A 12,718-nucleotide genomic window follows, 5' to 3' on the forward strand; every position below is an offset into this window, starting at 1 on the left:
CTGGTCACATGCTCAGTCTGAAGCTCCCTACTCACTCCCACTGGTCCTATAAAAAGTGACGAGGACAGGCAGGTGGGTCGCTGTAGCCATCCTGGGGTACTTCTCTTGGGATGTTGGGGTTAAGTGGAGCCCAATTTTATCATCATTAAATCTTTAGGATCTTGAAATGGGTGGTCTCAGCTCATGCCCCTGGGTTGAAGCCTTGCTGAGTCCTCACCTGATTTGAGTCTGTAGCTCCCGTGGCTGCTCTCCCATGGGCTTGTGTTTATTGAGCCCATGATGGGCTGGCGTCTATTAGGCATTCTCAGCAGAGGACCTTCATGACAGCTGGACACAGCCCTCTCGATTAGCTGAGTTCTGCATCTCAGGGAGGTTTTGTTTAATTTCCAGACAAACTCATGCTAGTGGAAGAGAGAAGAATCACTAGGAGGGAGTTTACTGGGGAAAAAATGATTTAAAGGAAAAAAAAAAAAAGCAACTTTAAACAAGGAGTGGCGTTTCCAATAGGCAGTGACAACCTTGGTTTGAATCTTGGCTCCTCCCTGAGTTGCTGGAAGAAAGCCCACTCCTCCCCCCTGCTATCAGCTACCCTACTGCAAAGATAGGTCAGATTCCTGGTCGGTAATTGTAAGACCAAACCATAGAGTGTGGTCTTCATGGAGTAACACCCATCACTCCTCTGTCCCTTCCTCTAAGATGGGGAAGGTGGTCATGATGACCGGGGCCATTTTCTGGGATGAAACAGCCCTGAAGGATGGGCAGGTGAGCCTCCATGGGGGGTCCAGCCCCACTGCTGCGCCTTGTCATTGGAGCAAAAAAGAAAACTCCACCAGGATTCTCAGGCTGTAGGACCTTTTTTTCTGTTTCTTTATCTGAAAAATGCAGCCAACACTTCCTAGAGCTGATGTGAGAGTAAAACAGGAAAGGTATGGACAGAGCCTGCACAGAGGGTAGCTAATGCTCAGCCCTCCATACACTTTGGCTCTTTGCTCAGGAGTCAAGCAGAAATTAAGACTGGTTTTCTGTTGTTGACTTTTGAGTTGCCAGATCACTAGCCTTCCTGTAAAGGTCCTCCATTTCAAGAAAAGAAACTGCAACTAGAAATAACCCAGGGTAGAAAATAGCAGCGTGCTCTCAGCCCTTCCCACAAACTTTCCATTCATCCAAGTGACCTTGACCACTAAGGCTGGGTCTCCTCAGGCAAGTTGCTGGGACCGGAAGGCATTAGTTCTGTGCCTGTCAGCAGGGCCAAGTCTAGAAGGACTTGATCAAAAGGAGTGGGGGTGGGAATGGACAGAGAGGCTGAGGGGTGGCCTTAGGCCCCTCTCCCAGGTACCAAGGGAGCAGAGCAGGGACAGGGGACTCTGCAGGGGAGGTCCTGGAGGGCTTCTCAGTGGAGGTGATGCCAGACTTTGGCTTTGCAGGGTGAGTATGATTTCTCCAGGTTGGATGCAGCAGGTGTCCCTGGCAGAAGGACCTGCATGAATAAACCCTAGAAGGCACGGTGATGTGACCCTCAGCAGCAGCAGTATGACGAGTATGCGGTGAGGATCTGGTGTGTTCTGGAACTGTTCCACATGCTGGTGGCATGAGGGTGAATAAAGCAGACAGGCTGGTGAGCGGGTGGGGGAGGGCTGAGGGGGTGGAGAGAGGGCCATGGGGTGGGGCAGTGGTTGGCCAAGGTACTCGCGGTGTGTGGATGGCAGGTCACCTTCAAGGAGCCGAGGTAGGGTGGGCTGTGTCAGAAGGACGCGGCATGTCAGGGCTGGGCTTGTTTCTCTAAGGAGGCAGCAGGAGAGTGGGAATAGTTCTGGGCTGGGATTGGTGGGCAGAGTGATGGTAACTTGAGCCACTCAGAAGTGAGGGTTTCACTTTCCCTTTTGGTTCTCCAAATATATCTGGTACCACAAGCTGTGCGTGGTGTATTTCAGAGACACACAGTAGGCAGCTGCACTGCAGAGCTGAGAACAACTGGATTTTGTTCACACTCAGCCAGAGGGAAACTCCTGGGTAAGCAGTGGGGGTAGGACCCCCGGGCATCTCCCCATTCTCACGACAATTTTCTGAGAAAACCTTGATTGTCACTAGTTGACAAAAGAAGGGAAATGGATGCTCAGAGAGGTGAGAGCATGGCCCGAAGGACAAAACCTGGATGTGGAAGCAGGTGTATATAATGGCTTCCTCCCACCGGGGACCCCTAAACAGTGCAGAGGGTGGTAGATGCCTGCTCAGGTGGTCTCAGCTTGGGATGTGGACCCCTGAGACATGAGCGGTGACTCCAGAAGGAAGGTGTATGTTGTGGGTGCTCAGTCCTTTGGGAAATTTCAAGAAAGCTGAGGGGATGGAGGAGGGCAGGGGGGCTAGAGTCCTTCCTCCCTGTGGTCTGGCCACCTTGAGTCTGCCCCTGGGTGCTGTGCTGGGGCTGGTGGGGGCAAATGGTTTCTTTTGAGATACAAGGAATTAGGTTTCATCACCCACCCTGTCTCCAAGTGACTGCTCAATGCCATGTCCTGGGAGCTGGGGAAGGACAGGAGACCAGTGGGGAAACGCAGGCCTTGTCGCACAATGCCCACATTATGATACAGGTTTTACAATCTTAAGACAAGAAGCCAAACTGTAGATACATCAGTATAACAAGAGGGGCATGAGATTAGATCTATGTGTTTATAAAAGTTGAGACAAACCTAGAAATTTCTGGGTTATTAAAATCACATTCCACTCCCCTCCCTCACATACGCATGTCAGAAGGTCTGAACTTGGCCTGCACTCTGTCCACGGAGAGCTGTGTGACCCTGGGCAAGTTGCCTCCCCGGGAGTTGTCTGTTCACATCTCTTACCCATTTGTGACAAACTGCATTCAGTCTTTTCATGTGGATTTTAGGCTCTCTCTGTGTTAGGAATGTTCATCGTTGTCTACTATAAATATTGCAAACAGTGTCTTCTGGTCTCTCATTCTTTTCTAACTTCTTTTGTGGCATCCTTTTGAAATATTTAGTTTTTAAGAAGTCAAATAAATCAAACCTTCCTTATGGCTCTGGCAATTATGTCTTGATGAGAATGGTTTCCTCAACTCAAAATTATTTTTAACATTTTTTCTAGTATATTTGTAGTTCTTTTCTTTTCCATTTTCATTTAGATCCTTTGGAATTGATTGATTGCTTAGAATCTTTTTGTCTCTTCCTCTTTCTCTTCACGCCCCCGTTTCCTTATTCTCCATCTTCTCCTCCTCCTCTTTCAAGCAGGACATGTTTAAGTGGTACTTTTCTCGTCAAAGACTAGCACACCCATTTCTGTGCTTTCAAAATTGCCTCCATTGCAGTCAGGAAATGACTCCACGCTTCTCCCCTCACAGTCCCAGGCAGCAGTTAGGGAGCAGAGAGCGAGAGGCTGGAGGAAGCTGGGCCCCACACCCAGCCCAGACCTGGACTGGACATCCTGTGGGAGCGGAGGTTTAGGAATGTCCTGCTCGAGTCTTCAAGTCTCAGGATAGGATATCAGATTTTGGGTAAGCCTCATGTTTTTCCACAGGTCTCTCTTCCTCTTTCTCCTCTTACAAAAATATCATGGCTGGAGTAAGGAAACATGAAGAAATGCAGGTGTTTTCCTGCTACCTGAGAGTACAGTGTTCATACAAAAGCTTTCTTAAACCAAGATGGTGGAGAGCATAGACCATGTAGGTCTCACATATTCTTTTACCGGCAGAGGGTGATCTTCTGGGAAACGATGACATGCCCATGAATGGAAATGCTCAGAAATCTGATGGCACTCTCTATCAGAAAGAGCTTTTATGAAGACAGACAAGGGAAACAAATGGAATTACTCAACTGTGGGTAGAAGAGGTATAGTAACATGTCTTTGAGGATCTGGTTGCTTCATGCCCCAGTAACAGGTCCCACACCTCAAGTGTTAGCCAGGCTGTGCCCAGGAGGGTGGAGGGTGCCCCAGAAGCCCTGGAGCAGGAAGAGCAGCAGAGAAGAGATAGAGCCCCCGCCTGGTGCTGGGAGCTGAAGAAACTCCACACAAATAGACCCACAGGCAGGAAAGTACAAGATTCCAAGGGAGACTGGAAGGGTTTAGAGGAAGACAGCAGGGGCAGGAAGCTTTTGAGATGGGCCTCCAAGGACAAGAAACATTTCACCTTGTGAGGCATGTGGGGAAAGGCCTTGGAGGGGCAGCCTCAGCGAAGGCCTGGAGGCTGGGGGGGAATCAGAGTCCAGGCAGCTGGGAGTCCTCCAGGCCCCTCCACCAAGCCCTGTAGAGGCAGGAGGGTGAGTCAGACAGAGTTGGAGCATGAGGAGGGCCCGGTGGTGGGCTAAGGACTTTGAATTTGACACTGCCTTTACCCCTCCTGTCCCTGCCCATAGAGTATGAGCTGTCCCACGTGGAAGAAGAGGTTTGGTAAAATCTCTGTCTGCCCACATGGAGGGAAGGGCTCTGTGTCTGGCCATGCAGTTGGGTACGGACATGCTGCTCTAGGTTCCTCCCCTCTCCCACTGGCAGCCTTTCCAGGAAGTGACCAATCAGAGGCTAACAGAGGAGGACACCCAGAAAGGAATCCGGCAGAAGGGAGAACCATCCAGCATCCACACCTAGCTGAGCCCCCAGACAAGGGTCAGGACCAGGACAAGAATGGCAGGGAAGGACAGAAGAATAAGTCAAGGGTTTGACGCATTTACAAGTGTTTGACATCATCCAGGATCCAGCCCTTTCTGCCTGAGCCCACCTCTTCTCTCTGACTTGACTCTTCATCCCCACGTTGCATGATTGCAATTGGCTGCCCTGGCTCCTGGGCTCCCGCAGCTTCTAGGCAGAGAAGGAGGCAGGGGACCAGTGAGCTCTGCTCTCTACCCTGCTTGGAGGTGGGCCTGTGTGAATTCTCACCCACCCACGCGGCCAGTGCCTCAGCCTCTGCCACTGGGCACACTCCCTAGTGAGCAAGCTGATGGTTACTCTTCCTGAGGGACAACCCTGGGGATCGGAGAGAGAAGCTATTAGAAAGAAGAAAGCTAGGATGGGGCTCAGGTGAGGGGATTTGAGGGAGACTCTAAAGAAATGGGGCCACTCTAGATTGGGTGCTGCAGAGAATTGGGGTCAGTTCTATCAGTGTGAGTCTCAGTAACTCCCTGTATGGAGACCAGAGCAAAGATAAAGGTGTATGTGGTAAAGAAGGAGCAGTCATGCTTTTCAGCCAAGGGAGGAGGCGAGGTATGGGTGTGGACGCAGTGATGGGTGTTTGCTGTCTCCTCACTCCTGCTCTCAGGGTGACCCTGTGTGAGGCTGGAGTTCTGTGAGAGCCCTTACATCCAACAGGAGAAGAGCATCGCCCTGTTGTGACACCAGGAAAGCCTCGGGACGTCAGGGGTTCCTTCTTTCTCAATCCTTTATAAACATTCATGTTAATAAACAGAAAGGAATATACCTGTAGACTTCAAGACTCCTCTTCTTTTTAACCTTAATTAACAATGAAATATTTCCCATCGTATATACTCTTCTTGGCAACTTAGAAAGAAATGAAAGATTTGAACTCTTTGTGACCCCATGGACTGTAGCCCACTGGGCTCCTCTGTCCATTGGATTTCCCAGGCAAGAATACTGGAGTGGGTTGCCATTTCCTTCTCCAGGGCATCTTCCCAACCCCAGGACTGAACACGTGTCTCTTGAGTCTTGCGTCACCTGCCTTACCACTAGCACACTTTTTAAACTTTATGTCTCCCTTTTTGATCACACTTTATTTAAAGTCCTCTCAATGGAATATTATTTTGAACTCATGGCCTTTCACAGATTCAGCTTGGCCCAGTGAAACATCTTTATAGTAATCACTATCTTTTACTATTATTATTTATGTGGGTGCCCCTTCTGACCTTCTCTGATCATCTTCAAGAGCATCCTTGCCCTTGCAGGAGCAGAGATGCCAGCCTGTGGGATCCACCTCCCCTGCAAGGGGTCTTCCTTCCTTTGAGTGGACAGAAGCCCGTGTGTGCACATGTGGGTGGGCAAGATGCTGCTGAACAGTGTGTCTGTTTAGGGTTACTGTTCATTCTGATTATTCTGGTTAAACCTCAGTTACCATCTCTACTTAGAGAATTAAAAGGGCTTCCTTAGTAGCTCAGAAGGTAAAGAACCTGCTCGCAATGCAGGAGACCTGGATTCCATCCCTGGGTTGGGAAGATCTCTTGAAGGAGGTAATGCCCACTCCAGTATTCTCACCTGGAGAATTTCCTCCAAAAGAGCTTGGAGGGCTACAGTCCCTGGGGTCGCAGAGTCAGACACCCTGATTGATTAACACTTCCACTTTCACTTTTGCTTTCTAAGACAACTGGTTTCATCAAAAGGAATGTGTCTCCCATACTGAGAGCTGTCACAGCAGGAGTCACACTTATTTCTTGTTGGCATTTAATTCAACTGCTTCCATCATCTTGAGGTTGGTGGCACTAGAAACCACCCCATTTTGTGGGTTACTGACTGCTATAAAGTGACTGCTGCTGTCTTAGAGTTAATACAATCCAATCCTAAGTGCATATGGTTAAACAGATCAATTTGTACAGAGGGCTCTGCTCATTCCTTCCCAAGGAAAAGCTTAGATAGTTAATCAATGTCTTTAAATGATATTACTACATTGGGAAGCGGAATGGTGTGAGAATGTGTCCTCAGGAGACAGGAACCTGGACTTGGATTCTGGCTCTAGCACTAGCTGTGTGCTTTGAGTAAATTGCTTCACCTCTCTGAGCTTCAGTTGCTTTTCTTATAGGATCATTGTGAGAACTCAGAGGAAGTGAATTCATACCAAGCAATTGGGATGGTGTCTTGTACAAAGTGGGGAGTCATCAACCACAATAGCTAATCAATAATCAGGGTTGTATCTTTCCTTTTCTTGACTTAAAAATTTGGTATTATTTACTTACTTCTGACTGGGAAAAATAAGGATTCCCTTTATTTTTTTACTTTTTCTTATACCTTTCCCAATCTTCTGTTTATATCATTATTTCACTAATTTGATATCCCCTATTAGGAAGTTTTGTACTTGTAAGCACCTTAGTTACATCTTCATTTGTTATGCTTTCAACTGGACCCACTATTTCTTGATTCTCAGCTTTGTAAACTGAGATATTAATTCTCCTCCTCCCTTTAGTGCTTCAGATCGCAAATTTTAAAAGTGTATTTTAATTTTTATATTGATTAACAAGTACAATGATCACGGAGGAAGACTTTCTTATCTCTCCTTGTTATTCTTTGGAACTCTGCATTCAAATGGGTATATCTTTCCTTTTCTCCTTTGCCTTTCACTTCTCTTCTTTTCACAGCTATTTGTAAGGCCTCCTCAGACAACCATTTTGCCTTTTTGCATTTCTTTTCCTTGGGGATGGTCTTGATCCCTGCCTCCTGTACAATGTCACGAACCTCCATCCACAGTTCCTCGGGCACTATCAGATCTAATCCCTTGAATCTATTTGTCACTTCCACTGTATAGTCATAAGGGAGTTGATTTAGGTCATACCTGAATGGTCTAGTGGTTTTCCCTACTTTCTTCAATTTAAGTCTGCATTTGGCAATAAGGAGTTCATGATCTGAGCCACAGTCCGCTCCTGCACTTGTTTTTGATGACTGTATAGAACTTCTCCTCTGGCTGCAAAGAATATAATCAATCTGATTTCGGTGTTGACCATCTGGTGATGTCCATGTGTAGAGTCTTGTCTTGTGTTATTGGAAGAGGGTGTTTGCTAAAACCAGTGAGTTCTCTTGGCAAAACTCTGTTAGCCTTTGCCCTGCTTCATTCTGTATTCCATGGCCAAATTTGTCTGTTACTCCAAGTGTTTCCTGACTTCCTACTTTTGCATTCCAGTTCCCTATAATGAAAAGCACATCTTTTTTTGCTGTTAGTTTTAGAAGGTCTTGTAGGTCTTCATACAACCATTCAACTTCAACTTCTTCAACATTACTGGTCGGGGCATACACTTGGATTACTCTGATAGTGAATGGTGTGCCTTGGAAACGAGGAGAGATCATTCTACCATTTTTGAAACTGCATCCAAGTACTGCATTTCAGACTCTTGTTGACTATGGTGGCTACTCCATTTCTTCTAAAGGATTCTTGCCCACAGTAGTAGATATAATGGTCATCTGAGTTAAATTCATCCATTCCAGTCCATTTTAGTTCACTGATTCATAAAATGTCCATATTCACTCTTGCCATCTCCTGTTTGACCACTCCCAATTTGCCGTGATTCATAAACCTAACATTTCAGGTTCCTATGCAATATTGCTCTTTACAGCATCAGACTTTATTTCCACCACCAGTCACATTCACAACTGGGTGTTGCTGATGCTTTGACTCCGTCTCCTCATTCTTTCTGGAGTTATTTCTCCACTGATATCCAGTAGCATATTGGGCACCTACCAACTGGGGAAGTTCATCTTTCAGTATCCTATCATTTTGCCTTCTCATACGGGGGTGGAAAAGATCAGTTTTCATTCCAATCTCAAAGAAAGGCAATGCCAAAGAATGTTCAAACTACCACACAATTGCAGTCATTTCTCATGCTAGCAAAGAAACACTCAAATTCTCCATGCCAGGCTTCGATAGTACATGAACCATGAACTTCCAGATGTTCAAGTTGGATTCAGAAAAGGGAGAGGAAGCAGAGATCAAGTTGCCAACATCTGCTGGATCATCGAGAAAGGAAGAGAGTTCCAGAGAAAACATCTGCGTTTTTGACTATGCCAAAGCTTTTGACTGTGTGGATCACAACAAACTGTGGCAAATTCTTCAAGAGTTGGGAATACCAGACCACCTGACCTGCCTCTTGAGAAACCTGTATGCAGATCAGCAAGCAACAGTTGTTAGAACTGGACATGGACAAACAGAATGGTTCCAAATCCGGAAAGCAATACTTTTCAAATATACAAAGGCTGTATATTGTCACCCTGCTTATTTAACTTATATGCAGAGTACATCATGAGAAATGCGGGGCTGGAGGAAGCACAAGCTGGAATCAAGATTGCCAGGAGAAATATCGTAACCTCATATATGCAGATGACACCACCCTTATGGCAGAAAGTGAAGAACTAAAGAGACTCTTGATGACAGTGAAAGACGAGAGTGAAAAAGTTGCCTTAAAGCTCAACATTCAGAAAACGAAAATCATGGCATCTGGTCTCATCACTTCATGGCAAATAGATGGGGAAACAGTGGAAACAGTGTCAGACTTTATTTTTCTGGGTTCCAAAGTCACTGCAGATGATGATTGCAGCCATGAAATTAAAATATGTTTACTCCTTGGAAATAAAGTTATGACCAAACTAGACAGCGTATTAAAAAGCAGAGACATTACTTTGCCAACAAATGTCCATATTATCAAAGCTAAGGTTTTTGCAGTAGTCATGTATGGATGTGAGATTTGGACTATAAAGAAAGCTGAGCTCAGAAGAATTGATGCTTTTGAACTGTGGTGAGATGACTCTTGAGAGTCCCTTGGACTGCAGGGAAAACCAGCCAGTCCATCGTAAAGGAGATCAGTCCTCGGTATTCATTTGAAGGACTGATGTTGAAGCTGAAACTTCAATAGGTCGGCCACCTGATGAGAAGAGCTGACTCTTTTGAAAAGACCCTGATGCTGGGAAAGATTGAGGGCAGGAGGAGAAGGGGATGACAGAGGATGAGATGGTAGGATGGCATCACCAACTCAGTAGAGATGAGTTTGGGTAAATTCCAAAACCGAGACTTGAACATAAATAAATTTACCTTAAATTTAAAAAAATCAAACAAAGGAGTTTAGACTTTTGCGCATTTTAATACATTTTTAGAGCTAAGTTGTACCTTGGAGCTGCACATGATTTTCAGCAAGCTTTAGTTTTTCCTGATGTTTCTAATTGGCCTCGTTTTCACCCCTTGCACTGCTTATCTCCAACATTTCCTCCATTTCTTTCCAACTGTGGCTCATATGATACCGAGTCCCCTGTCCCCACAAACTCTGGACTTCTTATCCCATTCTGGACTGGTTTCTCTCTAGTGCTGCATGCCCAGCTGGGATCCTTGGATTCCCTTCCCTCTGGGTTGATGTTCCTGATTTCTGGATCCCATGTCTATCTCTCTCATGGGTATCCTTTATCTTCCTCCGTAATTATACAAACACACCACCTGTTGTTGTTCTTGTGTTTCTTTTTTTTTCCTGCAACTCATTCTCAAGTAGCTTTCTGAAAAGTCTGGTGAAGAGTGAAGGCTGCTGTGAATATGGGATGGGCCATGGTGTTGGGAAACTTGTCCCTTGCTCTCCTCTCGGCCTCCCTCTCATCTTGATCCCTCTCTGGGACTCTGCCCAACAGACCGTTCTTCTCTCCTGTCAGCTGTGTCTCTAGGTATGAATATTTTTTAGGTGCTAATGCCTTGTGGTCTAGCCTAGATAGCTATATCCTAGATCCTATAACCTATATCCTAGATAGCTATCTAGCTATATCCTATTCATAAGTATAGTTTAAGGAGACAGTCTCAAATGTAGTTTTATACAAGGAGAATGCTCTTTACACTATTATTTGCATAAGGAATTAGAAACCACCTAAAGCCCAGTAGTCAGGGGAGGACAGCAGAATGGATGGGGCACCATCAGGGTCCTCAGTTGCCCAGGGCAGGGATATAAGAATTGAGGTGGGGACGATGGAACTCCAGGCCTTTGTGGGATACAGGCTCTTGCAGAAGCAAGGAGAGTGTGGGCTCTGGGAGCTGTGTCATCAGGAACTTTATCAAGGCAAAGAATCGAACACGGGGAGCAAGACATTATTTTGGGATGAAAGCACTCATTTAACTGATACACATATATCCACAAATAAATATTTTTGTATATTAAAGGGAGTAGAGCATGGTCATCACAAACCTGGGATTTGGATCAGAAAGACTGGGTTCAAGCCCAGGTTCTGGAACCAGCTTGAAAACTTAGGATGATGTAAGTTCAAGTGAGCTTCAGGAGCCTGCACATCATAGACAATGGATCAACATTAGTTATTACCAATTAGTAAACACAAGTGTTCCCAGCTTCACCTAATTTCCAGATTATTCCCTCCTGTCTGTTCTTGTCTCTGGTTTTATTGCTCCTATAACTTTGCAGATGGGAGTCTTCTGTCTGATGACCTTCTCCTTGTGCCCTAACAGGAGAGCAGGACTCTGACTTGGCGGGAGATGAGTAACTTTCCTTAACTAGTGACCTGCAGAGCCCAGGGGACAGAGAACCACGCTGGGTTAAATTCCCGCTGGCACTTGCGGCCGTCCCAGGGGAACTCACCAGAGACCTCACCACTCCCTGTTCCCTGGAGGCACTGCTCACTCGTGATCGAGCCCACAAGTTCTTTTCTCTTCCCCAAGGGTGAAGCCACACCTCCTTCCAGCCTGACGGAAACAAGGAGCTGAAGGGAGATCTCTGAGACCCCGCCGCTGCCACCATGAGCTCAGAAAACCTTGGAAAATGCTCAGGTAGTCAGCTGCCTTTTTTCTGTCCAGTTCTGCATGTGACCCAGAATTGAGGGTGGTTCTTCCAGGCAGAGTTAACCCACAGAGGAATCAAGAACCAAGAAGAGGATGGATAAGCATCCTGGAGCCCCCCAGAGGGGCCACATGGAGTTCCCCCAATGGGGGAGTGTCCACAGAGCCTCCTTCCCAGCCCTCTCCTTAGGGAGCCACTTGCTAGGTGCTCACTTCCTCCCCCACTGCCCTCTAGCAAGTGATTCAGAAGTGAGGCCAGGACAGCCCACGGGGAGGGGGACAGCAGAGAGAGTCCCCAGGGCCAGGCAGGGCAGTGAGGGGAGGTCATCCAGGGTCCCTGGAGCTCCTGCTGCCCTCTCCCTTGGCCTGCGTCTACTCCTGTTCCCAGGCCCTGGGTATCACCACAGACACCTTTTGTCCAGCACTTGCCCTGCCACCTGCCCAGCCGCTCTGTGAGGATCAGCGGACCCTGAACTGAACCCCAGTCTGATCTTAGCTGGCTCCCACCTGTAGGGGAGGGATGATGGGGTTTTACACAGGATCACGTCTGGCTCCACCTCTTCACTGCCCATCCTGAGTGTCTCTGATCAGTAAGATGAAGCCTCTCACATGGTAGTCTTATTCAACGGCAGGTGGCCCAAAACCCTTTTTTAAAATCAGGTAGCATCAGATTATAACTTTCCATAAGTTTCATGTGTACAACATTATATTTCTACTTCTGTACATGCTGCAGTGTGCTCACCACCAAAAATCACTTGCAAAAATCCCTCTAGGTGTACTGCATGGTAGAATGAAGAAATCACAGGAGTTTAAAATAAGGAGGTATCAAGTCGTGTCCAAGAATTATCTGACACTTGACCTTGGATTCCACCTCTGAACTTTCTGCTCACTGGCCTTGGGCTGTCCCTTATCCTGTCTGAGTCTCATTTTCCTCATCTGTGAAATAAGAATAATGCATCTGTGTGTGGATGTACCAGGAAACACATCTTACATCGTGACCCAGCCCCACCCTCCATATATTATATATATATTTTCCAGTTGCCTGTGTCTTACCTACAATTCCATAACTTCTGGGCTTCCTTGGTGGCTCAGATGGTAAAAGAATCTGCCTGCAATGCAGGAGACCCAGGTTTGATTCCTGGGTTGGGAAGATCCCCTGAAGAAAGAAGTTGCAACCCACTCCAGTATTCTTGCCAGGGGAATTTCATGCATAGAGGAGACTTGTGGGTACTGTCCATGGGGTCACAGAGA

General features: G+C 46.7%; 1 protein-coding gene across 2 annotated transcripts in view; it reads left to right on the plus strand.

The window, feature by feature from the left end:
• The window catches only part of LOC136170578 (apolipoprotein L3-like), a 59,145-nt gene that overhangs the window by 26,771 nt on the left and 19,656 nt on the right, over positions 1-12,718 (plus strand). For both annotated transcript variants that reach the window (XR_010663656.1, XR_010663657.1), the window contains exon 5: positions 11,351-11,458. The gene's annotated coding sequence lies outside the window, so the exon portion shown is untranslated. The remainder of the gene's footprint in view (positions 1-11,350; positions 11,459-12,718) is intronic.

The sequence above is a fragment of the Muntiacus reevesi genome, chromosome 1 (genome assembly GCF_963930625.1).
Source record: "Muntiacus reevesi chromosome 1, mMunRee1.1, whole genome shotgun sequence".
In the NCBI taxonomy this organism is placed as follows: Eukaryota; Metazoa; Chordata; class Mammalia; order Artiodactyla; family Cervidae; genus Muntiacus; species Muntiacus reevesi.